General features: G+C 34.7%; 1 long non-coding RNA gene across 1 annotated transcript in view; it reads right to left on the reverse strand.

Annotated features, from left to right (window-relative positions):
- Nucleotides 1–26492, reverse strand: part of LOC116586087 — a 281544-nt gene that overhangs the window by 112386 nt on the left and 142666 nt on the right. Inside the window, exon 3 of the long non-coding RNA XR_004283883.1 lies at nt 13322–13380. This is a non-coding gene — a long non-coding RNA (uncharacterized LOC116586087). The remainder of the gene's footprint in view (nt 1–13321; nt 13381–26492) is intronic.

Raw genomic sequence — 26492 nt, forward strand, 5'->3', positions numbered from 1 at the left:
TTTCATCCTATATTTGTGGTTTTATTTGTGTGCTGGGCCTATGCTATCATTCAGAACATCTATGCATGGCCTGGAAACTCACAGATGCACTCACTTCATAAACTTGGGTGGCTACTTCAAAGAATCTGATTAAGGAATTTACCTTAGCATTCAAATCCTCTTCTGAGCTAGCAACTGGGTCTTTAGTGGGCATCTGCACAACTCATTTCAGTTATTTCTCTAAATTCTCATAGAGACTTTCTGAATAGTTTCTAAAGGGGTGTTTTCTAGTTTCTGATTATAGAGGACTCTTTTGCCTCACTCTACTACAAGGCCATTGGCTAACGCCCAAGGGTCAAAAACCACCTAATGACTCCCAAGTGGCTGTTACTAAGCCCTCCTCCCCCACTGCTCAGATCTGCCCATTGTACAGATTTTCTTTTACCTTGTTCCATCATGGTGTATCATACCATTTCCAAACAACATGTTCAATCCAGGAACTCTTAGCAGTGAACTCAGCAGTGTGCTTTGTCTTAGATGGGGAAGATTTATAGGGTTTAGATGTATAACAACTTAAGCAGGAAAGCCCGAGAGGGCTCAATTCTCAACAGCATGGTGAGTGAAGCAATGTGCTACTGTACAGAGCTTACCCCCAGATTCCCTCTGAGGAATACTAGTGACCATGCCATATCTTGTCAATAACCTCTGCTGAGTTTCTTTTTCTTCTCAAAAATTTCTGTTACTCAAGACATGAGAGGTATTCCTGGTTTTAAGAGTATTTGATGTCTTGGAAGCTCTGGGTAGCTCAGTTGGTTAATCGTCTACCTTCAGCTCAGGTCATGATCTCAGGGTCCTGAGAATGAACCCTTCATTGGGCTCCTTGCTCAGTGGGGAGCCCATTTCTCCCTATTCCTCTCCCCGCTGATCCTGCTCTCTCTTTCTGACAAGCAAATAAATAAAATCTTAAAAAGAAATATTTGATGTCTTTTTATAATCAAACTTACTCAACCAAAACACGGTAAGTAGCAATTGTCTTTAGTAATCTGTAAGGCAGCACTTCTACACCAAACTCAAGTCTCCTCCAAGCAACAGCATTCTAGTTTTGCTAATAACTCGACCCTAAATTCTCTCTAAAATAATCTGAGAGACTGGGATGCAGCAAAGGCCATAAACCCTAGTAGTCTTTTGATGCTAGTTTTTGCTTAGTGCACCATTAAAAATTAAGTTTTGATGAATCGGTGATAGGAACCAGCCTTTATCTTAAACAGGGAATTGATTCTATCAAAATTAATGAGTCCCACAAGCTTCTGGGCATCTTCTTTAGTAATAAGATAAGTGAGAAATTATTTATTTTCCCAGTCTAAAGGATATGCTCTGGCCCCCTTAACTCCAAAATTTTTACACTGAGCCAATCCTGGCTAGATTTATTAGCTAAACTCTTTCCATCACATGGGTGACCATACTCCTTAACGATTTCTCTATTTCTTTCTTCAAGAAGACAGTTAAGATGATACTGTTGGGGCTCCTGGGTGGCTCAGTGGGTTAAGCCTCTGCCTTCGGCTCAGGTCATGATCCCAGGGTCCTGGGATCTACCACGCATCGGGTTCTCTGCTCAGAGGGGAGCCTACTTCCTCCTCTCCCTCTGCCTGCCTCTCTGCCTACTTGTGAGCTCTGTCTGTCAAATAAATAAAATCTTTAAAAAAAAAAAGATGATACTGTCAGCAGATGCACTAATTTACCTTTAATTGCTATCAAGTCCAAATTTTCCATTCTAGATTATGTCAGTATGCCAGTGAACTTAAGTACCCCTGTGGCAAAACCACAAAGCATATTAAATGACTCCATGCATATCAATCCATGAAAATGCAAATTGTGCCTGAGGTCTAAGGTAGAAATCAAAAACAAGACATCAACCAAAGTTTTTATGGCTTGAGTTAGTGTCCTGAGCTGTTCTTGAATAAAAATTGTTTATAAATCTTATGTTAAAAAATATTATATTTGAGATGATTTTAAGGGAAAAAAGAAGGTTCTGAACATTTAGGTGAAAAATCAAGGATAAAAATTCATTTTCAAAAAGCTGAAGTGTATGAGCTAATTTAGATGATTAAATCAGATTTCTGGCCTATTTTGATATAAAATCAGCTTTAAAATATGGTTTTAAAAATTACTTTGAGATAATTTTAATGAAAAACCTGATTCTAAAAAATTCTGATGGAACATAATGCATAAAGAAAGCAGTGGTTAATTGTATGATTTTTAAACTACTCATTTGACTTCTGGAACTATTGACTCTGTGAACTTTTGTCCTTGGCAAGGTCACAGTTGATTTATACAATGATACATGTAATAGTTCATACTCCATCTTCATTTTTGACTCCTCAATAGTATTTGAGATGGTTTATCACAACTGCTACTGGAAGTATTTCCTTCACTTCAGCTTTAAAGTCAGGACATCCTCTTGGTTTTTCTCTTCCTGCAATCCCTCTAGTCCAAGCTTGTAAAGCTTCTCTCCTGAGTTATTCTAAATTGCCTTTATATGCCATCCCTATAACCCATGCACAGTATACCAGCCAAAGTGAGTCTGCTAAACACTGGCAGATTCTGAGATTCCTTGGCTCAAAAACATTCAATGGCTTCCCATATTTCTAAGAGCAAAAGTAATAAACTTAAAATGATCAAGAAAAAACATGTCTTCTAAGCTTTGTTATCTTTTGACCTCATCTTCTACTATTCCCTCTTCTCATTCTATCAAGCCATAGTGGTCTGCTTCCTGGTTTGTAAACATACCATGCAAATTCCCACTTCAGAGCTTGGCACTTGCCATTTTCCTTGAGTATAATTTTCCTTCCCTAGATATTAGCATGGCTTGGCCTTCTTTCAATTTGTCACACAAATGTCACCTCTTACATAAAGCATTTTCTAGGTATCATGTTTTTCTCCTGTGCTTGATTATGCCTATCTTCCTTCCCACATTAGTTTGTTCCTCAGCATTTAGTACTTTAAAATTTAATTTTGCTTATTTATTTGTACTTTTCTATAGAATCTAACATAATTTATGTTACAGGAGAAAAGCTTTGTCTTTCCATAGTCATTGGTAGATTAGCACTGTCTAGACAATGAGTGACTGGCATATTATGTACAAATTTTTGTAAGGTTAAATTTTGATTAAATTTATTTTTTTTTAGACATTATGTCTGTGTCATAGAAATTTGTGTGGAAGAGTGCCAGCATGCAGAAATTATTGCTGAGTGGTTAAAAGACTTGCAAATCATTTCTACCCATTTGTAGTATATGCCAACAAAATAATGATAATTTTAATGGACATTTATGAATATAGGGTACACTATGTGCACAGTTTTTCAAAGTAGTCTAAAATCTGCCATATGGTTAAAACATCAACAAAAATTTTTCAAAGTAATACTCACCCTTCAACCAAGGAAAACTGGTATTCTGTACATTTCCTGCCTTATTATGGTGGGCTGCCTTCCCTTTCTGAAAAGCTCAAATGATGTTGGTCGTTTAATGGTAAGAATTTACTCCATTCTCATTTAATGAGATTTTGTTTGTTGACTTGCTTAGTTTACTTGCTATGCCTATTAATGGACATAGACTTGATATAATGATAACCATAGAGCTATTGGTGAGTTAATAAATGCACTATTGTCTTTAAGTAGATGCAGTGATTAGGAATGTTAGCAGGAAAAAAAAAAATTATTGGCTCCTAGAAATTTTCAAGATGTGCCAGGAGCTAAGTCCCTCCTAACTTCCACATGGTTGTTCTGCAGTGACTAAAACATTATTATTCTTCCTTTATATTTTACAGAACATTTACATGTAAATTCTTACTTAAAATTAAGTGATTTTTTACTACATCAGTTATATCCAACTGATACACTAAAGAATTCAAACACATAAATGTTTAGCTCATGTTGTTCATTTAATAAATAATAGAAAATATCTGTACTTGACAATAATACTTTGCACTGCAGTATTTCTTATAGAACATGGACCTCTACACAAATTTGTGCATTGGAACCTCTGTTTGAATTACGTGAGATAGGCATAATAACACCTATTTTTAATTCAAATAAATATAATTCCTATTTTTAAAATAAGGGTTCCAGGTCATCAATACCTTAAATGATGCTCAGTTCTGCAAAGTTCTAAGAGGATAAAGATTCTAGTTTGTCTGACTCTGTTCAAGGTGTTCTTGATTGCATTAAATTCAGACTAAGACACTTCTGAGTGTTCCACAACTGTACATAGTACCAGCATTATTTAGAAAACTCTCCTTTTGCACTTGTTCTTTTGTCACTGCCTCCTTTTCTTATTAAGGATATTATATAGTTTTGTTTGGCCTTGTTTCTGAAATTTATTTACAGTATAGCATTACGATAATGATTCAGCATTTCTGCAAGTCCATGCTCTTCAGGAATAATCTTCCATTAATTTATGTTTACAAAGGGCAAGGGAGATAAACATTTGATCTGGTTCATATAAATCAGAGAATAAAAAATGCTAATTATTAATGAGAGCTCAGATTTTCCCTTTGCTCAAAATTAAATAGCATGAGACCATTTTTAATAGTAAAGTCGTGAGAGATACAATTAGTGAAGTTATATTTGCATTTATCCTTGGACATTAAGGATGATATTGGCTGTAAATCTCTCATTTTAATGCTTTGCTAAAAATCTCTCATTATCATTTTGCTATCCAATACCAGTAATCCCTGAGGTGAGGCTAACACCAAATTAATTTAACAGTATCTAGAACTATAGGAAAAAAATACTGTAAAAATAGAAGCAGTGTCTGTCTTGCTCACTGCTGATTATTTTCTAAGTTAGTACACGGTACATTGAATGAACTATATAAATTTTGATTAATGAGTAAACACTAACCCTGTTAAGAGAGATACTAAGATGTTAAGAGACATTAAGAGAGATGGGGAGATGAGTAAGTATCAGTCACACACAAAAAAAAAACCCAGAAAAAGCTAAAAGCAAAATTATTCTTTTAAATAGTATTTAATAATGCAGAAATCAAAGAGCTGAGTGTGTTGCATGATTAGAAGTGTCTTTATTAAGAAATACTCTTTTCATGCATTCTATGTATGATGTGGACTAGGGCAGTAGGAGAACATTAGGCAATGTATGATCTTAGAACCAGTTAAAATGAGAACAATTACTATACGCAGTTAGAAAAACTTGGAAACATTAATACCAATCACAGTTTACGTCCTGGGGATTTTTCTTCCCCAGTGGTATCAGAATTATGACTAAGGCCCAATGTTGAATGAAAATGTGCTTGGGAGCCAAAACGCAACTTTAGAAAGTCTAGTCTTTAGATTCAGTCCCTTCTTCGAGGCCCTCTGTGAATGGTGTAGAACCAGCCCCACCACCATCGTGACGTTGCCTCCTCCATCGATAGAATGGAATGGCTAGAGAAGAGAAGGCCAGACTTTAGAGAGGGATTTCACTTTGGATAGGACAGGGGCACCTGGGTGGCTCAGTGGGTTAAAGCCTCTGCCTTTGATTTGGACAGGACTGAGCTAGACATGGAGAAGATGAGTTCAAGCAGGATATTCTACAACAAGAAACAGTGCAGAGCAGAGTCTCACGTATAGCCTTCCAAAGTACTCGCAAATGCACCCAGAAGAGAGAACACACATTCAGAATCCTTCCTGTAGCTTTTTGAAAGCCAGTCAGTGTTAGCCAGAAAGCAGCCAGAGGATCAGCAACTTGTCCGTCCAGTAAGGATACTGGCTCGAGTTCCCTTCCCCATTTTTCTGCCCCTGGTGGTTCTAATACCTCAAAGACAGCTGACCAGAGACATGTAAAACACTAACCACTCCTCCTTCTAGTCCACCTTCTATCTCCCGAGTTCTAAAGGTTTCTTGGAAGCAAAAAGATCACGGAAAATAGATTTAGTGGAGTCCTAGATAACAGAATAAGATTCTCTTATTAACACAAGGTGCAAAAATGTATGGAGTTTGGACAGATATATCATTAAAGACAATTTGGGGCATTTTTTTAAAACAAAAAACAAAGAGTTTCATGAATAACTTTATGAGACTTCTTTGTAAACTGGACAGACTTTTTTCTAGAATTTTACCTAAGGTTAACAATAAGGAGGAAGCTAGGGTCTACATAAAAGAGTTTGTATTTAAAATGTTTCTTTTTCTCACAAAGGGGTAAGGAGAATAGAGAATTATACTATAGGGATTTGAGATGATAGGGATCTGAGACATTTGTGAGATTATTTTTCAATATTTTTGCATTTTTAATATATGATAAAATGTATAAGAACTTGATAAATGTTTTAGAGGACTATTGTACCTGAGTTTTGGCACATGTTTTCAGTACCTGTGTTTTTATTTTTCTATATAATTATGTTGATGCCAAGTAAAAATTCTTTTATTATTGTAAGCAAATAAGAACAGGGGTTGTTTTAATATTTAAATGATGCCTTGGCTTCTAGGGAAGTTTCACTGATGTCACTATGAGCCGAATTTAAAAGACTATCAATAGTTGATGCATCTGCACCTACATATTTCTTTATGCTCATACTCACATCAAATACTACATTCTTGTCTGTAAGTTATTTCACATGTTTTTGCTTTATAATTTTTGACAATATTAGATAAAACTATATCCATTATTTTCACCTGACTTGTTAAAAATGTGATAACACTGTATGTGTTATAATCTTGTCCATATACAAAAAAGTCCATAATACATATGCATATACTTACACATATGTAATATAAATGCGTGGGTGTTTGTAGTGTAGGTAAATCTATAGACCTCTTTTTTATTTTTTTTAAAGATTTTATTTATTTATTTGACACACAGAGAGATCACAAGTAGGCAGAGAGGCAGGCAGAGAGAGAGGGGGAAACAGGCTTTCTGCTGAGCAGAGAGCCCGATATGGGACTCGATCCCAGGACCCTGGGATCATGACCTGAGCTAAAGGCAGAGGCTTAACCCACTGACCCACCCAGGTGCCTCCATGTTCTTTTAAATTCAAATTATATGTAATCGTATTTTTCTTGTAATTCCCAGTATTTGATAATTTCCTAAAAGTCTTTTTTATAAAGATATACACTAATTCCACTGGTATCAAACAACATGTTCTATAAGTACACTTTTGACAGAGTAGGCAGTTAGCTAGGTATGAACAGGATTCTCCAACTATTAAAAAAAAAAGAAAAATCCAGAAATCGCCAACTACCCCCATCTCCCCAATACTGCAAAGGGGAAGCTTCAACCAGCAGTGGACTCGGGGGAGCCCTGGGGCACAGGAGCCTGTGCTCTTCCTTATGTTCACTGTCCTAAAGTAACATAAGGTTTCATTATAATACATTTACACTGTGATTACGACCCCCTTGAGAGAGATAAGTGCCAAGACATTTCTGCTAAAGACCCTATATGGTCCTAATCTCCCCTGCCAACCTATAGGAAGACACTGCCAGGTGATCAGAGAACCCTCAAAGACTGCCCCAACTGTAAACCTTCAAGCTAAATACAGATAAAGGGAGAACATAACCTTAATCCTGATGTACATGATGCCTCCAGGCCTGACTAATTCCCTGTCTTGAGAGTCTTTTCTCTTTAACTGCTATTAAATTCTTGAGAGTTTGGCTCTGAATGCTTTCTTGGCATAACTGAGGTAGGCCTAGAGGCATGGAAGGGATCCACCTTTGATAGAGTCTTGAAAAGGCTTGCTTTATGGCTTAAGGCTATAGTAAATTATGGTAAAAGTCACCTGTGTACCCAAATAAGGTTTTTTGTGTTATTGATAAATTCACTGTTCTCTAGCTGTTGTGTCAGTTCTGCCTTTGTACTGTGCAAATCTCATATCCTTACTGATTTTTCTTCTTCTTTTTATAAAAGTTTTGAGAACACTGTCTTAAAATAGTCTCTTATTTTTGAGAATTTGCTAGAGCTTTTTTTGTTGTTTTTTTTTTTATTTTTTTAATTTAAAATTTTTAAAAAAATTAATTTTGCCGGGGTCCCTGGGTGACTCAGTGGGTTAAAGCCTCTGCCTTCGGCTCAGGTCATGATCTCTGGGTCCTGGGATCGAGCCCCGCATCAGGCTCTCTGCTCAGCGGGGAGCCTGCTTCCCCTCTCTGACTGCCTCTCCGCCTACTAGTGATATCTGTCTGTCAAATAAATAAATAAAAATCTTCTAAAAAATAAAAATTAAAATTAATTTTGCCCATTTCTAAAAATATTTTGAGAATATTATTTGTTGCACATTGATTTTGCCTTTAAATTCAGGATGGTGGATTATCTTTACATTATGAAGCTCTCCTTTTTCTCAAATAACAATTCTTGCATTCAAGTCTATTCTGTCTGATATTACTTTGATTAAGGGATGCTTGTAAATTTACATATTTCTCCTTTCAATATTTTTGTATCCTAAGGTGTAAGATGAATCTCTTAAAAGAAACATATAGTAGGTTCTGCATCTTTTTAATAAACACTGAGCATCCTTGTCTTTTTTTTTTTTTTTTTTTCAAATCCACTGGCTTTATTTTTTTCTTAAAAAAAAAGAAAAAAGGAAAAAGAACCAACCAAACAGCAACAACAGGGCCGCAGCCCGGCTCCCTCGGGCTCGGGGCATGCATCTCAGCGGGCAAGCCTGTTCCTCCCGCGGCCATGGTCTGAGCACACCACCAGCTGCGGGAGGCGCCAGCGTGGAGCAGAGTGAAAGGAAGTCCGGGCGGGGCGAGAGCCAGCAGGTCTGAACATAAAGTGCACGGCAAGGGCTTCCCGCCTGGCCGCAGGCCGCCACGCGTCCTCTTCCTCGGGCCAGGGGAAGGGGCCCAGCATCCTTGTCTTTTCACTGAGAATTTTGTCTTTTCCCATATTATGTAATATTAATATAGTTGCATTTGAATCAACATGCTGATAAAGTTTAACAATCATCTTTTAAAAATTATATATATATACACAAATTGTTTTATAAATTGTACTGATATAAAAATATGTAGAATACAGTTTTTAAATAATAGTGTTTTAATAGTGAACTATGCCAAACAACAAATTGCTCATAGCCAGTTTATTCTCACTGAATACCATCATTGCTTTTTGCCAAACTGTCATATCTGCAGCCAAATTATGATTGCAACTGATGAACAGCTCTAATTCCAACACAAATGTTTGTTGATATTTTTACGTTATGAGTAAGACAAATTGTAACAAAAAACATATGTCAGAACTTCACTCTTGTCAATAATATGAACAACTTCTTTGCTGAATTAAATGATAGTTTTTGAACACTGGAAGAACATTTTCTTAAAATTTTGTGCTACTCACAATGAATAGAGACATGACACAATTAAAAGTTTAGTGTAGGGGCACCTGGGTGGCTCAGTGGGTTAAAGCCTCTGCCTTCAGCTCAGGTCATGATCCCAGAGTCCTGGGATTGAGCCCCGCATCAGGCTCTCTACTCAGTGGGGAGCCTGCTTCCTCCTCTCTCTTTGCCTGCCTCTCTGCCTACTTATGATCTCTCTTTGTCAAGTAAATAAAATAAAATCTTTAAAAAAAAAAAGTGTGCATTAGTGTGCATTATTGTCACATTATTGTCACCCCGAACAACCAGCAATGCAATAATTGAGGCCCTGATTTGTACCATTTGTTAATTTTTGTGATGTAAAGTCTCCACCATGACAGATATCAAGCTATTGACATGATGTCCCTGACCATAGTGTCGCCAAGGGCAGCAGCAAACCATTTAACATCACATTTCCACCAAACAGATACAATAGATGTTAAAAAAGAAAGAAAGAAAGAAAAAACAGAAAGAAATGTAAAGGTTACAATGAATAGTAAAATAATTAGAAATTGTGGAGTCCAAGTTGTGGGAAGACACTTTCCTAATAATGTGGAAGTGTTCGCTCATTTGACATTTTTCTTAGATTTTATGACATGAGAGGCAGATTACTGACTTTTTTATAACGTGACATATTTTCTCCATATGCTGACTTGTTGCATGTCATGAAGAAAGCATTCTGAAATTCTGAATATTTTTGGTAAATATCTTATGACACTTTCAGGCAGGTGAGAGAGATTTCCCACTCAAGTATGATGTACTACTTCATGAGTTCAGTGTGGTCTGTCACAGGCCATAATAAACTCTTTGACAATGGACTTGCTGTAACAATACTTCCCCCGACTCCCCCACCTTTTTTTTTTTTTTTCCAAATGACAACCTTCTTTTGCTTTAGAACGGTACTAAAGTCCAAATACAATTATATATATATATATATATATATATATATATATATATATATATATATGGACCAAGTACATTTATAAAATTGTTTTAGTCTACAAAATGGTTTAGGAGCAGTTTGTCAGTTAAGCCAATGCGATTAGACATTCAGTTTTATGACTATTACTTTCCTTTCCCAAATAAACAAAATAATTAGAGAAAACAGTGAAGTCACAATCCATTTAATACTCATAAAACCTTCCTGTTGATGTAGCTTTAGAACTGGGCAACTGAAGTAACTATCCATCTTGCTTTTAGAGTAATTGCATTTAAATGTGATCTCAGAGCAGAACAACCCCTATAATTAACCACCTTGCTTTTGGAACACCTTTTTATCAGTGTGTGTCTTTGAAGCAGAACTAAAAGGAAATAAAATTATTTTCAGCATACTATTTTTTCCCTGAAGTAGTTTGTTCCAATTAATTTGCTGAATATAGGACATCCAATGAACCACAATGTTCATGTTACTTTAATGCACTAAAAGCATGGTTCTGTTTTCTGCATTTTATATTCCTTTCACCAAAAACAGAATTATTGCTATCAACCATTTCCATAAGGTGTGTGCTTCTCCAAATGTCTTAAGAAAGATTGTATTATAGTTTACTCTTAGCATTCTTGAGAATGAGGCTAATATGATTCCCCCATTTTATTGAGGGGTTCAACACCTATTTCTGTTTGTCTCCTTTGAAAAGAAGTAAATGTTATATTTTGTTGATCATTTATGTGATGGAATGCGTAGGTCACACTGGATAAGACAAAGCAAGTGTTACATCTCTGGTATTTTGCATCCCTGACTGCTTGAATTATTCCTAAAACAGTGGCACTGTCCTCCAGCTGTTCTATGTCAGGTGTACTGTCTAAGGCTACAATTCTGAATCAAGGTCCCCTAAGTTAATGACTTTGACTTTAAATGAGCTAACAAAATATGCTGGTAAGGACTAAAGGGTTACTTTAGGGCAATTTTTAAAAGTGGAAAACACTTCTCCTTGTTATGATACACATTAACTATTAAGTATTTTCTTAAACAAATCAGTAAATAAAATGTTTGGATCTCCTAGAGAAAAGAAATATTTAATAAAGTCACTTAATTCAAAAAAAATTAATACATATCATTAATTTATTGCTTAATTAGTTGACTTTGAAAATGTCATATTATCTTCTAATATTGGACATCCTTTTCTGAGAACATTATTTGTTGAAAAGTTATAGGAAATAAAAAAATTAACAGTCCATCCAATAAAATATAGATTCTCGAAGTGCTGAAAAACTTTTTTGACTGCAAAGTGTTCTAAACAGGGGAATATTTAATTTCTTAATTTTAGCAGATATTATCTGAGTAACAGATCATCAGATCTGAACTACAAAGGTATTTCAGTTCTCTGCTGATGAGGTCAACTCCTTCTACAGTGAGGAATTGAAGTAGTGATTCAAAAAATTCGATGACTCCCCACCCACAGCACTGATTTTTAGGGATCAAACAAACTCAATCACCGCTTTTTCCTCTGTCTATGAAGTAGTAACTTGTTTCCATCCTTTATCTGTTAGACAATTGGCAGTCATGATAACCTCATTCTGTTTCGAGGTTTGAGATGTAGGCATCCTCTGCTCCCTGACAGAGATGCTACAAAGCAGACTTGTTAAACAGCTCTCTCAGTAATGGTTGACAAGTTCAGATATGCAAAGAGAGAGTAAGCATTGCCACCAGGAAAATGAACGCTTCCTTGGCATATCAAACAAAGAGCTACGCAAGAGCTCTGTGACCCAGAGAGCCAAACATACACTCCATGGCTTCACCTACAAAAATCCTTTCTTCTCAACTCAAAAATTCTGTTTCTCCTTCCAAATATTTAAGATTTTCCTGCCCAATGTCTAATAAATCTATGTCCCAGACTGTGTTCTCACAAACACCTCAACACTTTAATCTCACTCCATTCTACCTCATTCTAACTGCACTTGTCTATGCCAACATTTTCTAGCTCTTCCTCTGCTCACTCAGCTTTTCTCTATAGAATACACTAGCACTTTCTCAGATTTCTCTTTTCATTTTTCTCCCACTCCTACATTACAAAAAGCTCAAACCCTGTTTGCAAAGTTCAAATCAGAAGAGTAGAAATCAAATGAGTAGAAATATTAGAAGGTAGAAAAGGGAAAAGGCATTTGTTAATATATATTTGTTTCTATATCAAGGCCAATTGAGGGGAGGGTATTAGTTTTATGTAATGTAAACGGAAATTTAAAAAAAAAAAGACGAAGAAGAAGACTTTCCATTTTGTGACTTACAGTCAAATGAAGAGTCTTGACACTAACAATTTTGAGGGTCACAGTAAATATGCATAATTTCCATGCTGCTAAGGAAAAGAGTGCTGGGGTATAGTCCCTATGTCATTAAGCAAAATCAATTTATAATTTCTGTGAATGCATACTGGACCTTGGAAATCTTGTTCCAATGGGGGAAAAAAAAAAAAACATGTAAAACTTAATCAGTTGCCTTTAACGTTTATCACCTGATATCAACCTAACATATGGGGACAAATGGGATATGGGGTCAAAGGACTTGGGTTTAATCAGTCCTCTTCTCAGTGTTCACTCTGTGGGTTCAAATAAGTTTCTGTTAATTGCCTGAGTAGTTTTCTTAGATGTAATGAGAAATTTCTCATGAAACTTGAGGAGTTGCTATTGAGAATTAAACATAATGTATATTAACCATAGGTCCTTAGACACAGATACAGAGTATCTGTATAGTTAGATACAGAGTTTCTAACACTAGATGAATGGCACTATAATTTCCTTATATTTTGGGGGTTTTGATTAATTAAATATATATTTATTTATATATATTTATATAAAATATATTTATATATTTTTATAAATAGATATTTAGGTTCATTTATGTATTTATACATATATACATATATGTATAAATCTATATATGCAAGTATATATGCATATGCATATATGCAAGTTCATTTATGTATTTATGTGTTTACTTATTCATCAAGGATACATTTGTCTGACATAAAATAAGGGTGCAAAAATAAAGAATACATGTATTTCTCATTATTACCTTTACAAGTGATGTTTGCTTTCTGTTCTTCAAAGAAATCCCTAATGTCTAATGGAAATCTGAAAAGGAAAAGGAAAAGGAAAAAGTGAGCTTGTTAAAGATTACTCACCAAACACTGCATGAATGACTATCTCTGTGTTATAACTCTAAACACCTTGATGAAAGCTGACATAAGACTTTTTAAAATTAAATTATAAATGTGATTAAGCCAATGATGACTGTAAGAACATTAATTAAATCTGCCATTTTGGGCCACATGATCGAATTTTTCTTTAATAAATTTCATAGGTCAAAAGCTCTCAAATTAGCTAACCAGAAATTCCTGAGCAAGTGATCACATGAGCACTCAAAGTCAATTGAGCAGTGCAATATGAAATTAAACTCCATATTTACACACACACCTTTTATTAGACATGTATTTACTCAAATTACTGAAAATATTGAAAAGCTTGAATGAACCCATGCAAGTTATCTCTTCTTAGAGCCAAGAACATTTTCATGAATTTTTGTGGTAAAAATGCTGTTGTCTGAGCTCAAGTAACCTCAAATTTTCATCACCAAAGTGAGCATTATCATTTCAGATTGACAAGATGTTGCTCACTCCTAATCTTTTAATGTCTTATTCATTGAATAAAACATAAAAATTCATAACTTTTACAGGTGTTTATCTAGTGGATCGGGTATATACTAAACCTACACCCTGAAATAGTTGAGAAGTGAAAATACAAGATGTTCATTGTATTAACTGGATTTAGAAAGAAGGTAGCATGAATGTCTTAAAATACACCTTCATTTTTGGGGATGTGTGTGTGTGTGTGTGTGTGTGTGTGTGTGTTGCCTCATATTGTCTGCATTTCTTTCACATATCAGTTCATGCTTAACTTTATGTCCAAATACAGTTCAAAAACTATGGTTTGAGTAATTTATCTGGGAAAAAAATAGCAAAGCACTATTTGGTTAATGAATTAAAAGCTTAAGTTAAGAAACAAGCAAGTTTAATTTCATTCCCACTATACTTTCCTACTAGCTGAAGCCAAAGGGCTAAAACTATAGGTGATATTAGTAGACGTTCAGTTAATAGTTATTATTAACATTTAATTAGTTGTCTTTCAGACTGTCACACTGATTATTTTTTTCCCTTTGAACATTACCAGAATGACAAATTCTGTATTAAAATGTTGAGGAAGCTTTTAAAATAAGTTAAAAGTCCATCAAATAAAATATAAACTCTTAAAATGTTCAAGATCTTTTTTAACCCCAAAGTGCTCTAAATATAACATTTAATTTCTTAATTTTAGCAATTTATATGGGTTGTAGCAATCACAATTTATAGAACCATAATTAAAACAAGAAAAATATAGAAAGAAGATTTGTGAGTAATTTTGGACCTATTACAATTGTCAAATCCAAGTTACCTTGATAATTTCTACCTTGTTTCTTCATTTTTTGAATGCCTAGGGCTTCATATTTCGAATCTTATAGGCTCAACACCTAATATTTCTTTCTTCATTTTATACTGGCTCTGTTGTAGCCACTGGGAGATGTCTATATCTCCATATCTATATTAGCAGATTGTCCAAAGAAAGCAGGGTAAGTCATTCTGGATAATCATCAGTCACAAAATATAAAATATATATATTTAAGAATTTATTTATTTATTTGAGAGAGAGTGTGCATATGTGCAGGCACGTGAGCCGGGCAGAGGTGGAATAAGAGGGAAAGAATCTTAAGCAGACTCTGAGATGAGCAGGGAGCTCAATGGGGCTCCATCCTAGGACCCTGAGATCATGACCTAAACCAAAACCAAGAGCCTTGGATACTTAACTGACTGAGCCATCCAGGTACCCCAGGGCGCAAGTTATATTTAATAACAAATTTTAACATCACAATTTGGACTCCACTGCATTGATTTTAAAAATTTATTTATTTATTTTGCCAGCTGCATTCCAAATTACATTTTAGGATAGAAATCTGGCTCAGTCACTATGGAATATTTTATCAAAACGCACTGAAATAATATTCATTTAAAACTAAATTTTGGGGGTGGGAGGTTGGGGTACCAGGTGGTGGGTATTATAGAGTGCACGGATTGCATGGAGCACGGGGTGTGGTGCAAAAATAATGAATACTGTTATGCTGGAAATAAAAAAAAAAAAACAAAACAAAAAAAAACAAAAAAAAACATAAAAAAACAAAACAAAACTAAATTTTGATGGGGGTTGCGGTGGTCAATGGCCTTTCTTAAATGCTCTGAGGCTCCTTTAGCAGCAAAAGCAAGTCTAGGGACACCTCCAGTGTACCATTCCTAGTACACTGTATTCTTCTGTACCTCAGCAATCAAGGTGAGGTTCTTGGACACTGATCTACCAGAGTAATCCTCAATTTTAGATTTTTTTCTGTATTGCAGTTACAAGCACTTGTGAAGAACTAAACACTTTCAAAACACCAGGTCTAATATCCCTTTAGGAATAATGCTGGGAACCAAAGCAACTAAGAAAGAATTAAAATGGCATGAATAGTAAAGCAGTATCAGTTCAGTCTTTTAGTAGGAAACTGACTTAAGTGGTAAAGTCTAGTTGATACTGAGATTTATTCCATGATTTTTAAGAAGTTTTACTTAAGAACTGAATTCTATGAATATGTTTAAGTTTATTAAGCTATTTATGATGATAAAAATTATCCTAGTACTTTAGGAGATTACAGTAACAGGTAAATAAGGTATATGATCTTCACTGACAAATACAATTACATTGAAAAATTATATTTCTTCAAATATCTTATAAATTATAGCTTTTAGAGTAGTGGATTTTTGTGGCCTGCTTTCAGTGATATTAACTGTATTGCCTACCTTTTACAACATTTAACATATTTTATTTTGCCAACTGATGGTAACCCATAACTTATTAATATTTATTTATGTCTACATTTGAAAATAATTTATTATATAATATAAAATAATATAAGCAAAATTGTTCTATTTGATTTGGTAGATTTCTAAGGAAATATATTCACAGAATAAACTATGTCTATGTCTAAGAATACAGCAGATGATACCAATTATTTAAAAGCAAGGCTTCTGTAACTTACTTTGTAATTTATTAACCTATTGTTAGGAACAGAGTAGTTCTTTGATATTAATTCATGAAACTTAATTTGAATAATTCTCTTGCTAATTTATTCACAAAACAGAAAGATAATAATGATGAATTCTGCTTAGTGTTTTTTACATGTCATTCAATACTTTGATGTACTTAAAAAGTAACTACAAAAATGGATAAATATTCATTCAAGGTTTTGATCTTTCTAATACAGACATTTTCAAATCATTTTGGAAAAAAAAAAAAACTTTAGAAAAATAGCTCTGACTGAAGTCTTCTTAGATTATTCTAACTTGAAGTGAATTTAAAATAATATGTAACCATAAAAAGGCCCAGGAATTTCCCCTGAGAAATGAAGTAAAACTATACTTAAAACAAAAAACTGTTAGACTTTGAAGAAAAACCGAAAGTCTGTATTAGAGTGACCTAGGAAAGTGGGAAGTTTATGGAAATGATTTAAGTCATCAAATAGGTGTGTTTTTCTGCCATATTTCCATATTTAATTGGGTACTTAAAAGTGGGCAGTGGCCTCAATTAGTGGATGTCACTTTCTGAGCAGCCTTCAAAATCAACCCAGGTGCTGGCAAGCTCAAAACCTCAAAGGAATGACTTCTTTCTCTTTGGTCCCTGTCTGGGTTGCCTGCCTCACTCCTGAGCTACAGATCTCATCATACAGCCACGTGATTGCCCTGGCAGGTCACACACCAGGCCTTCAAGGAGATTGGCCAGTCAACAAATTTTAAAACTAGTTGGTCCAATCATCCCCCTCCTTGTTTTTATAAATAAAGTTTTACCAGATCACAGTACACCCTTCCATTTACAAATGGTCTAAGGCTGCTGTTGTGCTACAAACGTACAGTTGAACAATTACAACACCTGCAAAGCTTGCAAAACATAAAAATGTTAGTATCTGGTCTTTACAGAAAAGGTTTGCTGACCTCTGCTATACAGAACTGAGGATTAACTAGTTATTGCTCTACCAACAACATGATTTAACTTCCAAAACAGTATTGACTAAAGGGTGGCTGACATGGAAAGATTTCTTTTATTTATTCAAAGTTCAAAAAAGAGGCAAATCTGATGGTTAGTGTTCCAGTCAGTTTGGGATTATCTTTGGGGGGAATTGTGACCTATAGGCATAGAGGCAATACTATTAGTGTTTCGAGAATATTCAATTTCATGGTTTTGTTGGCAGTTACAGAATTGGGTTTACTTTTTTGAGCCATACACTTGTGATTTGTGCTTGTTTCCATGTCTACATTTCAATAAAAGGTTGAAAAGCAAAGAAAGTAAATTTTCATGGAAAGCAGATTTGAATCTGTTCATGCCATCATACTTACAAAGAGAGAATAAATCCTACTAGGAATTGATAGCATCATAAACTTCAAGAGTTTTCCTGTGTTAGGTGCATGAGGGTAGTCTCAGCTGAACATTAGTTTAAGTAGTTCATAGTAGTCACAATGATTCCAGTCTCCTTCTATACAGTGAGTACAATGGTTAGTGTGATATGTAAAATCATTTTTAGCAAGAAGGACCCTCCACTATATGTGGAAAATCTCTAGATAGGAATAGTGCTCTGATGAAGACATATCAAGGTCATCCTGCTAACCATTCATAACTTGGGTAAGCAGAAAAACAGAACCCAGGCTTCAGGAGGAAAGGAAAAAAAGAAAGGAAATGGGGAAGGAAGGATAGACAGACAAAAAGAAAGACAAAAAGAAAGAAAAAAAGAGAGAATGAAATACCAAAATAAAAGACAAACCAAAAAAGCCCTCCACATTTTTAACTCCAGTCAAGCAAAAATGGAAAATCTGTAACCCAGGATTTATTCGCAGAAGGAGTGACTAGACAAAGGGTATGTCCTGGAATTGGCCTATACCTTAGAGAACTGGGTAAAAAGAAAATGTATAAGTAGATCCTGGAACTAGTGGGAAAGGACAAAATGTTAAATACAGAACCCACCGAGCATGCAGAGAAAAACAGCTTCCCAAAGCAAGTATTCCCCAGTTGAGGTCATTAAGAAAATGTTACAGCTGGAGACAGAAGGTGGAGTAAAGAAATATCAGCGCACAAAGGGAAAAGTCTTTTATAGCACACTTGTGAATTCTGCTAAGAGCAAAATTGTACCTGCGAAGGGAGCTGAACAGGCTTTGACAGTAATTTGCTTCAGTCATTATTATTAGTGAGTTAGTGTCCTGTGTGGTAAGAGCAAAGAAATATTTCAAAATATATATTTCCGTTCTGAAAATGTGGGCTCGTTTTAACACTCCAGTTCATGATAGCCATTGCAGTAGCTAAATAAGAGCAGCAGACTAGTAGAGAAGAAAAACACATCCACGTGACCAAGTCACACATATTCCTATCCAACTCATTTAGTTGAAGAAATTTTGAAAACAAGAGCTGTGCACAAAAATATCTCAATCTCTCCTACCAGAAGTAATGATTTGTATTTATGTAATAATTTATTTAGTAAGGACATTATATTCGAATGTGTTCCGGTTCCAAAGACAAAGCTGCAGGGAAATAACTGCACAAAAATGCGTGAATGAAGACAACACGTCGTCACATTCCCTGTTGTGACACCAAGCACAAGGGCTATAATCAAAAAGATTTGCAAAACCAAGTGTTAGTGAGTGCGTAAGGCAAATGGAATCCTCACAGATCACAGTGGAGAATGTGAAAGGGGCACTAACTACACTTTGGAGAAGGCTTTGACAGTTTCTTCTGGACATATATTTACACTGCACTCCACAATTAATCCCCGTGAAAATACATGCTCGTAAAAAGGCTTGTACAAGTATATTGATAGCAGCAAAATTCATTAGAACTAGCAACTGCAAAAACAAAGACAGAGTAGAACAAAACAACTGTCCATTAACAGGAGAATGGATAAATGAATACAGTTCAGTCATACAATGATATACTATTGAGCAATATAAAAGAATGAGTTTCTGATTACTGAACCAGAAGACCATAAGGTATAAATCTGAATGAAAGAAGTCACACATGAGAAAACAAATAAAATTAATTATTGCTGATAGAGGTTAGAAAGTTCCCACTACTGGGTACACCAGGGTGGGGAACGTAACAATAAAGGTACATTAAAGAAAATTATGGGATGATCCAAATAGCTTATAATGTTTATTTGTGCTGCATGATAGTTAGATAGGGCTATGGAATGGTCAATTTCATCAAACTGAACACAAGACATGTGTGTTTTATTGCTTGAAAATAGATCTTGATTGAAAAGTTTACCGAAGTTTGGGATATAAGGACACTATTTTGTGCTTTTGGGCAAAGAATGTGGATCAGCAAAGATATCTCACTGATCCTATATCCATGTTTACATATTTTAGGACTCCAAGAAGATATTTAGTTTTGGGCTTTACAGCTAGTTTCTTTCAGGTATGATAAGCTTTAAAAAGACAGGTATACTAGAAACATAATTAAACTATTTCCTTGAGGTGAATTGACAAAGTAGACTTATTTTCCCTTGAGCTGATGGAGGATATATTATTTAACTTTACCTACTGTTGTTAGCTATTTTAAAGAAATATGGCCCTATTTTAGTGTTCAATGGTCTGTAAAGGTTTCAAGGTTGGGAAATAATAATTTCCTCAACCAAATTTAGTTTCTCAATACAATTGGCCATATGCCAACATTATATCATTCAGGTACACTTTATTGGCAAATTGTTTTGATATATCTTTGTAATCTATAGGAAGAAAAAGTTGTGTTACTTATGAACAGAGGCAGAAAGCTGTTTGTGTGGGATTGCTCCTTCCTGCCTCACCACAGAATTTTATCAGCTTATAAACATTTTCAATTTCATCCGTATATAAGAATCTGATGTAAATAAATGAGCCAAACGGATAGTTGATTTTAGAGGGAGATTTTAAAAAGTAAAAGCCAGTAAATCTAGATGAATGAGTGGTTTCTACATACCAAAAATATTGTATATTAAAGATTGTGGAAATTATGAAACACTATCCACCTTGAGCTGACAGACCACTAATTCTAAATTATGACAGTTTTAGTATAAAAAGGCTTCAGGTCCTTTGACTAATGAAACTTAACTCTCCCTAAATTCTCAAGAAACACCAAGAGCTTTTGAAATACGTAGCTATAGTGGTCTTACTCCACAATTTCCGGGAGTAGGACTGGCTGATAGGTGGTTCTAACATGCAACCAGCTTGTGGAACCATGGTCAGCTCTGAGGGCCTTTCAGGAATCAGTTCTAAACCCAAGGTAGGATAAAGGGAGCTATGATAGAATTTGGATACTGAAGCAGTTAAATGTAACATTTCTAATTATTATTCAACAACTCTGGGTCTTCTTTTCGTCATATGCAAAATCAAAGCATTGAATCTATTAGTCATGGGAGTCCTCTTAGGCTCGAAAATTCTTCCATGAAGTCTCTCTGTCTGAATAAGATTACCTTCTTTTCAGACTTCCCTTCTTTTTGGTATTGACTTAGCTTACTTTTTTGCAAAATGCTACCTGCGTTTGGGAACACAGTACAAGAAAACCAAAATTCTCAGGGGTGAGTCCTTTCACATAGGATGCCTCCTTTCAATTTTTCTGACCACATGAATGAACTGCAAAAGAAATACAATAAAATAAAATGATAAAATCTCTAAATGTAATGAATGTGATTCCAACTGTTACTCTGCCTGAATTATATTTTACTTAAGATTCTAATAGCTAAATCTGGGAACGCTCCCCATTTTTTGTTTGGGGACAGTAAGCACATTGAAGAGTTAAGTGCCGATGTTATGATTCTATATCCCAAATATAATTTACTTTTATATTTCCTATTTGCATCATCAATGGTGAACAACAGTCTTTAAAGGCAAGAAACAAACAATATCATATATAGTCTTCTTGATCACATATTTGAGGGACAAGTCTTTGAGCAGCTTCACTGGGAAACTAGTCCTTTTATAAGAATCAAGTGCTAAAAAAAAAAAAAAAAAAAAATCAAGTGCATATAGTCCCTGTCTTGGCACATAGGATATCCTGAGAAATACATTTACATATATATTTTCTGTATTGCTGATGCTAATTGGTGAAAAGGTCAAATGCTGAGTCTAAGGGATGGACCAGGAAAGGGAATGGATGAAGTAGCAACTGTGATGGGCAGCATCTGCAGCAAAAGGGGTAGACAAAAAGCAAGCTCTTTTATAGTCTGAGAGCTAACAAGAGAAGCAAGAGCCAGTCAAAGAACCATATTTGTGAGAGTATTTAAAAACCATGGCATAAAAGAAAACCAGTAGGAGGGAAAAAAAAAAAAGGAGTACACAATAATTCAAATTATCCTTTTTTTATTATCCTGACAATATCCTTTTTTTATTATCCTGGCAATATCCTTTTTTTTTTTTTTAAGACTTTACTTATTTATTTGTCAGAGAGAGAGCACAAGCAGGAGGAGCGGCAGGCAGAAGGTGAAGCAGGCTCCCTGCTGAGCAAGGAGCCCCATGTGAGACTTGATCCCAGGATCCTGGGATCATGACCTGAGGCAAAGGCAGAGTGAGCCACCGAGGCATCCTAGCAATGTCTTAATAGAAATATATGACCACATATCTACCAAAAAAAAAAAAAAAAAATTCCAGAAGAGGACAGAAGCATAAGGGTATGAAAGGAAATAGGAAATGAAACACCAACATTGCCATTTCTCAGTAAAGAATATTTAGTTTGGCAATATTGCCTGTACTCTTGTCAAAGAAATGTCTTTTTCTTTTTTTGATAATCTCAGTTTTATAACTCTGTATTTGATATTTTGGATTTGGGTTCTTTCCTCAAAAGATCATTGTTCACCTGTAATGAAATAGAAGCCTGGTAAAACGAAGGCAGTTATGCACTCAGGGAAAGGGTGACGAATAGCATTGTGAACTCCCACCAAATGCTAAATTTAAGCATGATAATCATTAAATGAACTTTTAGGTTAAAAATTGTATTGATTTAAGTAAAAAGTATTTTTTGCCTGTTCACATTTGGTTTTCTTCTGTGTGAATGCTTTTCTCAGTACCCTCTCCAGATGCTGGAGATGGAACGGAAAGCTCCCACCTTCTAATCACTTGGTAGTTTCTTCTCTTGACAACCAGCCCCCACACTTGGGTGGATCCTAAAGTCACTCATTAATATAACAAAACATCTTTTTTTTAATTTATTTTTTATTTTCAGCATAACAGTATCCTCATGGATTTAGGAAATTTGGAAGGGGTTAGGAGCTTTGTGCCAAAAACAGGGATGAAGACCAAATACACATTTCATACTATAAATCACATCACTGGGAGTGAAAGATAAGCCTGAAAGGAATTAAACTCTGGTTCCAGTGACTCAGGAGACCCTGACAGGTCTGTACAATTCCCATGGTTTACCGGTAGAAGTCATCCTTGAACCATAGGAGATACACTAATACTTAACAAATCAAATATGTTGGGTCAACTTTTTGCCTAAACTGATCTGAGTTGGATTTCTGTTGCTCAAAAACAAAACTTCTGATTAATTACAATTCTATTTATAATGGCAATGATGGTGAAATTCTGGCATTGGCATATTAGGTAAATTATGGTACTTTTATATAGTGGAATTTTATGCAGCTATGAAAAATCACATCAAAAATAATGGTCTAGGCATTTTTTTGCATTATAATATTATATGGAAATTGAGAATACGAACAATATGATTCTATTAGTTGATGCTAAAATCTTTGAACTCATAAAAAGAAAATATATCAAAAGGAACATATGTATTATAGCTGTTGCCACCAGATAATGGGATTATGTTTGATTTTTTTATTATTCCCTACTCTTTTCTCTTTTTCAACAATGAATGTATATTGCTTTTATAATAAGAAAAATAATTCACTTTATTTGAAATGCTCCTGTGATTAAAAAGCAATTTAAGCTTTTCAAAAGGAATAGATAATTCATTTGTTCTTAGTAAAAAAAGAGTCAAAAGAGGACACTGGATTATATTCCTAAACTGTTTTTAGATAAAAATGTTAATGAATCTTTCTATATTTGTTTTTCTTAAAAAGTGCCAGTTTCTATTCAATTAAAAAGCAAATGTAAAATATCCAAATTTAAGACAATTTTATACCAAGTAAAATGTCTCTTTTGTCTCCTATATTAATTCTCTAGTACCCAAGTACCCTCTCCACTGTCAGCAGCAAAATTGTCTTGGTATTTTTTAGGAACCATACAACTGCCATGAATTTGTAATTATTACAACTATATTTTATCATCTTTTGTTCTAGCAGATTCAACTATTTTTAGTTCATACATTCATGAGATGCAATAGATAAGTATCTCAAGCAGATCTTAGGTGATGACAGACTGAAAAATCAGCCTGTCACCTCTGTCTGGATAGAAGCAGTTGTCATTTCACTGTGAGCTAGTGAGGTTCACATTGTTAAACCACAACATTTACTTAGCTCCTAGGTGCCAACCAACAATCCATACAAAACAGGAGGATACTTGAGAAATGCATAGCATTTTTTAATAGTTGTTTCTGCTGTAAGTTCCTAGCAGTAGATGCCAAGAAATACACTCAATGATTTAAAGAACTCTCCATAAGTACTATTGTCATTTTAGGAATCAGGTTCTTGGGGTTGGGTATGGGCAATTACAAATTTTGCCCAAGGTAACATGAATAAACAGAAGCAGCTGTTGGTCTGTTGGACTTCAAACCCTGTGCATTTTAATGTGAAACCTGTAAGATGTCATATATAGAAGGCACCCACTGTCTCGGCCTATAGCTTTGACTGTGTAATGTGTCTCATTCTACTTGCAGTACTAGTCTGCCTTACCTACTAGTTAGTGATAGGTTAGCTACAAATTGGAAACAATATACAGAGGGACGTGCTGCATGCAGTCAGAATGTTAGTGTTTAATTGTAATATAGACAGTAGATCGGAAATGGGATAAACAATACTCTAAGAATAAATTTTAGAAGAGGCTAAGAATGTAATGAAACCCCAATCTTTTTGAGAGTAGTTTCAGGATTGTTCTGTGACTCAGAATATGTTGGGTCTGTGGATACTTACAGGGCTGTATGAGTAAATGGCACTGTGGTTTGGAAGGGTAGCGGGACAATAGAATGCAGTGATTCAGAGAAGAATTACAGTACTCAAGTACAAATCCTGGTCTGTTCTGTATTTGTAGCATGAACTTGAGAGAGTCAATTTTCCTCTTTTGTTCTTCAGTTTTCTCAATTGTAATAAAAAAGTGAGAATAGCATAGGTTTCTTCAGGGTTAATGAGATACCACAGCATTTAATCTAACATTTGGCACACTGTGTATACTTGATAAATGTAGTTCTTTGAGCCATGAAGATTCTCCTTAGTATGGAGAAGATAAATCCTATAGCTAAATTTTAAAGACGACACTATTTTTTCTAATTATGATAAAATATAAACAACAGAAAATTTACCATTCTTAAGTGAACTCGTAAGTTATACTAATATTTTCACACTGTTGTGCGACCATCACCACTACCAACCTCAAGGACTTTTTAATCATTCCAAACCAAAACTCTATACCCATTAAACAATAACTCCCCATTACCCCCTCCCTTATCCCCTGGTAAGTTCTGTTCTAGTTTCTATTATTTTACTATTCTAGGAATTATACAATATCTGTAAGCACATATGTCTATATTTATATAGCTAGGTAAGTACACATTTATTTGGCTTACCTTTTTTATATGGACTCTTCCACAAGAATATAAGCTACTACAGTGCAAAGATTCTGTCTATTATCTTGACTAATAATTTTTCAGCTCCCAAAACAGTTTATGACATATGGATGGTGCACAAGAAATGTTAGTAAAACAAGTGAATAAAAGAATGTGTGGTAATCTTCCCTTTTATCTATGCTCCAAAATTCCCTGATAATAACCACCATGTCTTTTCCCTTTTTCCCTACCTTCACATCATGAAAAGTAAATCCATCTCAAAAGCAGAATTATTTAGAATAGTCACCAGTATAAAAAGGGTAATACCCAGTGTGGACAGCTCAAACGCTCATGCATTGCTAGTAGGAGTAAAACTCATGCAAACATTGTGGAAAACTGCTTGACACTGCCTACTAAATATATGCAATACTAAGAACATCTATATCATTTATACACACATGAATGTATTCATTTCTACCAAAAGGTCTATACAATAATCCTCATAGCAACATTGTTCCCAGGGTGTGAAAACAAACCACCCAGAATGTTACAGTAGAATGGAGAAAGGAACAGTGTTGTAGCTATAAAGCTGAATACTCTTCAGCAAGGAGAAGGAACAAATGTATATGTATATGTATATGTATATATGGCAAAAGTAACATCGAATAAAATAAGCCAGACACAAGAAAAGTGCTTACTGAATTATTTTTTACATAAATTTTAACAACAACTAAAACTAATATATGACGTTAGAATTCAAGACAAATGTTGCCCTTGGAAGGATGAGCTGGGTTGTGACTAATACAGGGAGGGAGAGGGCTTCTCATGTTTTAATAATGTAATGTTTCTTGATCTGGATTTTGGCTACATGGGTATGTTGACTTTATGGATATTCAATAAGCTATCCATTTCAAAAATATATTTAACTTGTCTTTGTGTATAAAATATCAATAGAAATGTTTACATAAAAAAATGATAGATTTTGCAAAATTTCTTTGGGACAAAAATGGTGTTAATGCTTAACTTACTCAGTAAGTTATACCCCTGTTTGATTTTGGTTTGATGATTTCATTCTATACTGCCACTTTCCTATTGTCTAAGAAGAAGGCATTTAACATTTCTTCCACATTTTTAGTTCTTGTTAATTTATAGATCATCCTAGAAAACTAGCAATGCATCCAAGTTAAATGGTTAGGTAAAAACTGAAGGAATTCAGGTGTCTACAGAATATTAGTGGTATCATAGACTAAAAGAAACTTTTAGATTAGATTTTTCTAAGACTGTTATTATTATTTTTATTTTAGAATATATTTTACTTAGACCATATCAAATTCTGCATAATTGGATCACTAACTTGAGATTCAATTCTCATAGCACATTTCCAATAATATAAC

This window comes from Mustela erminea, chromosome 3, assembly GCF_009829155.1.
Source record: "Mustela erminea isolate mMusErm1 chromosome 3, mMusErm1.Pri, whole genome shotgun sequence".
Classification (NCBI taxonomy): domain Eukaryota; kingdom Metazoa; phylum Chordata; class Mammalia; order Carnivora; family Mustelidae; genus Mustela; species Mustela erminea.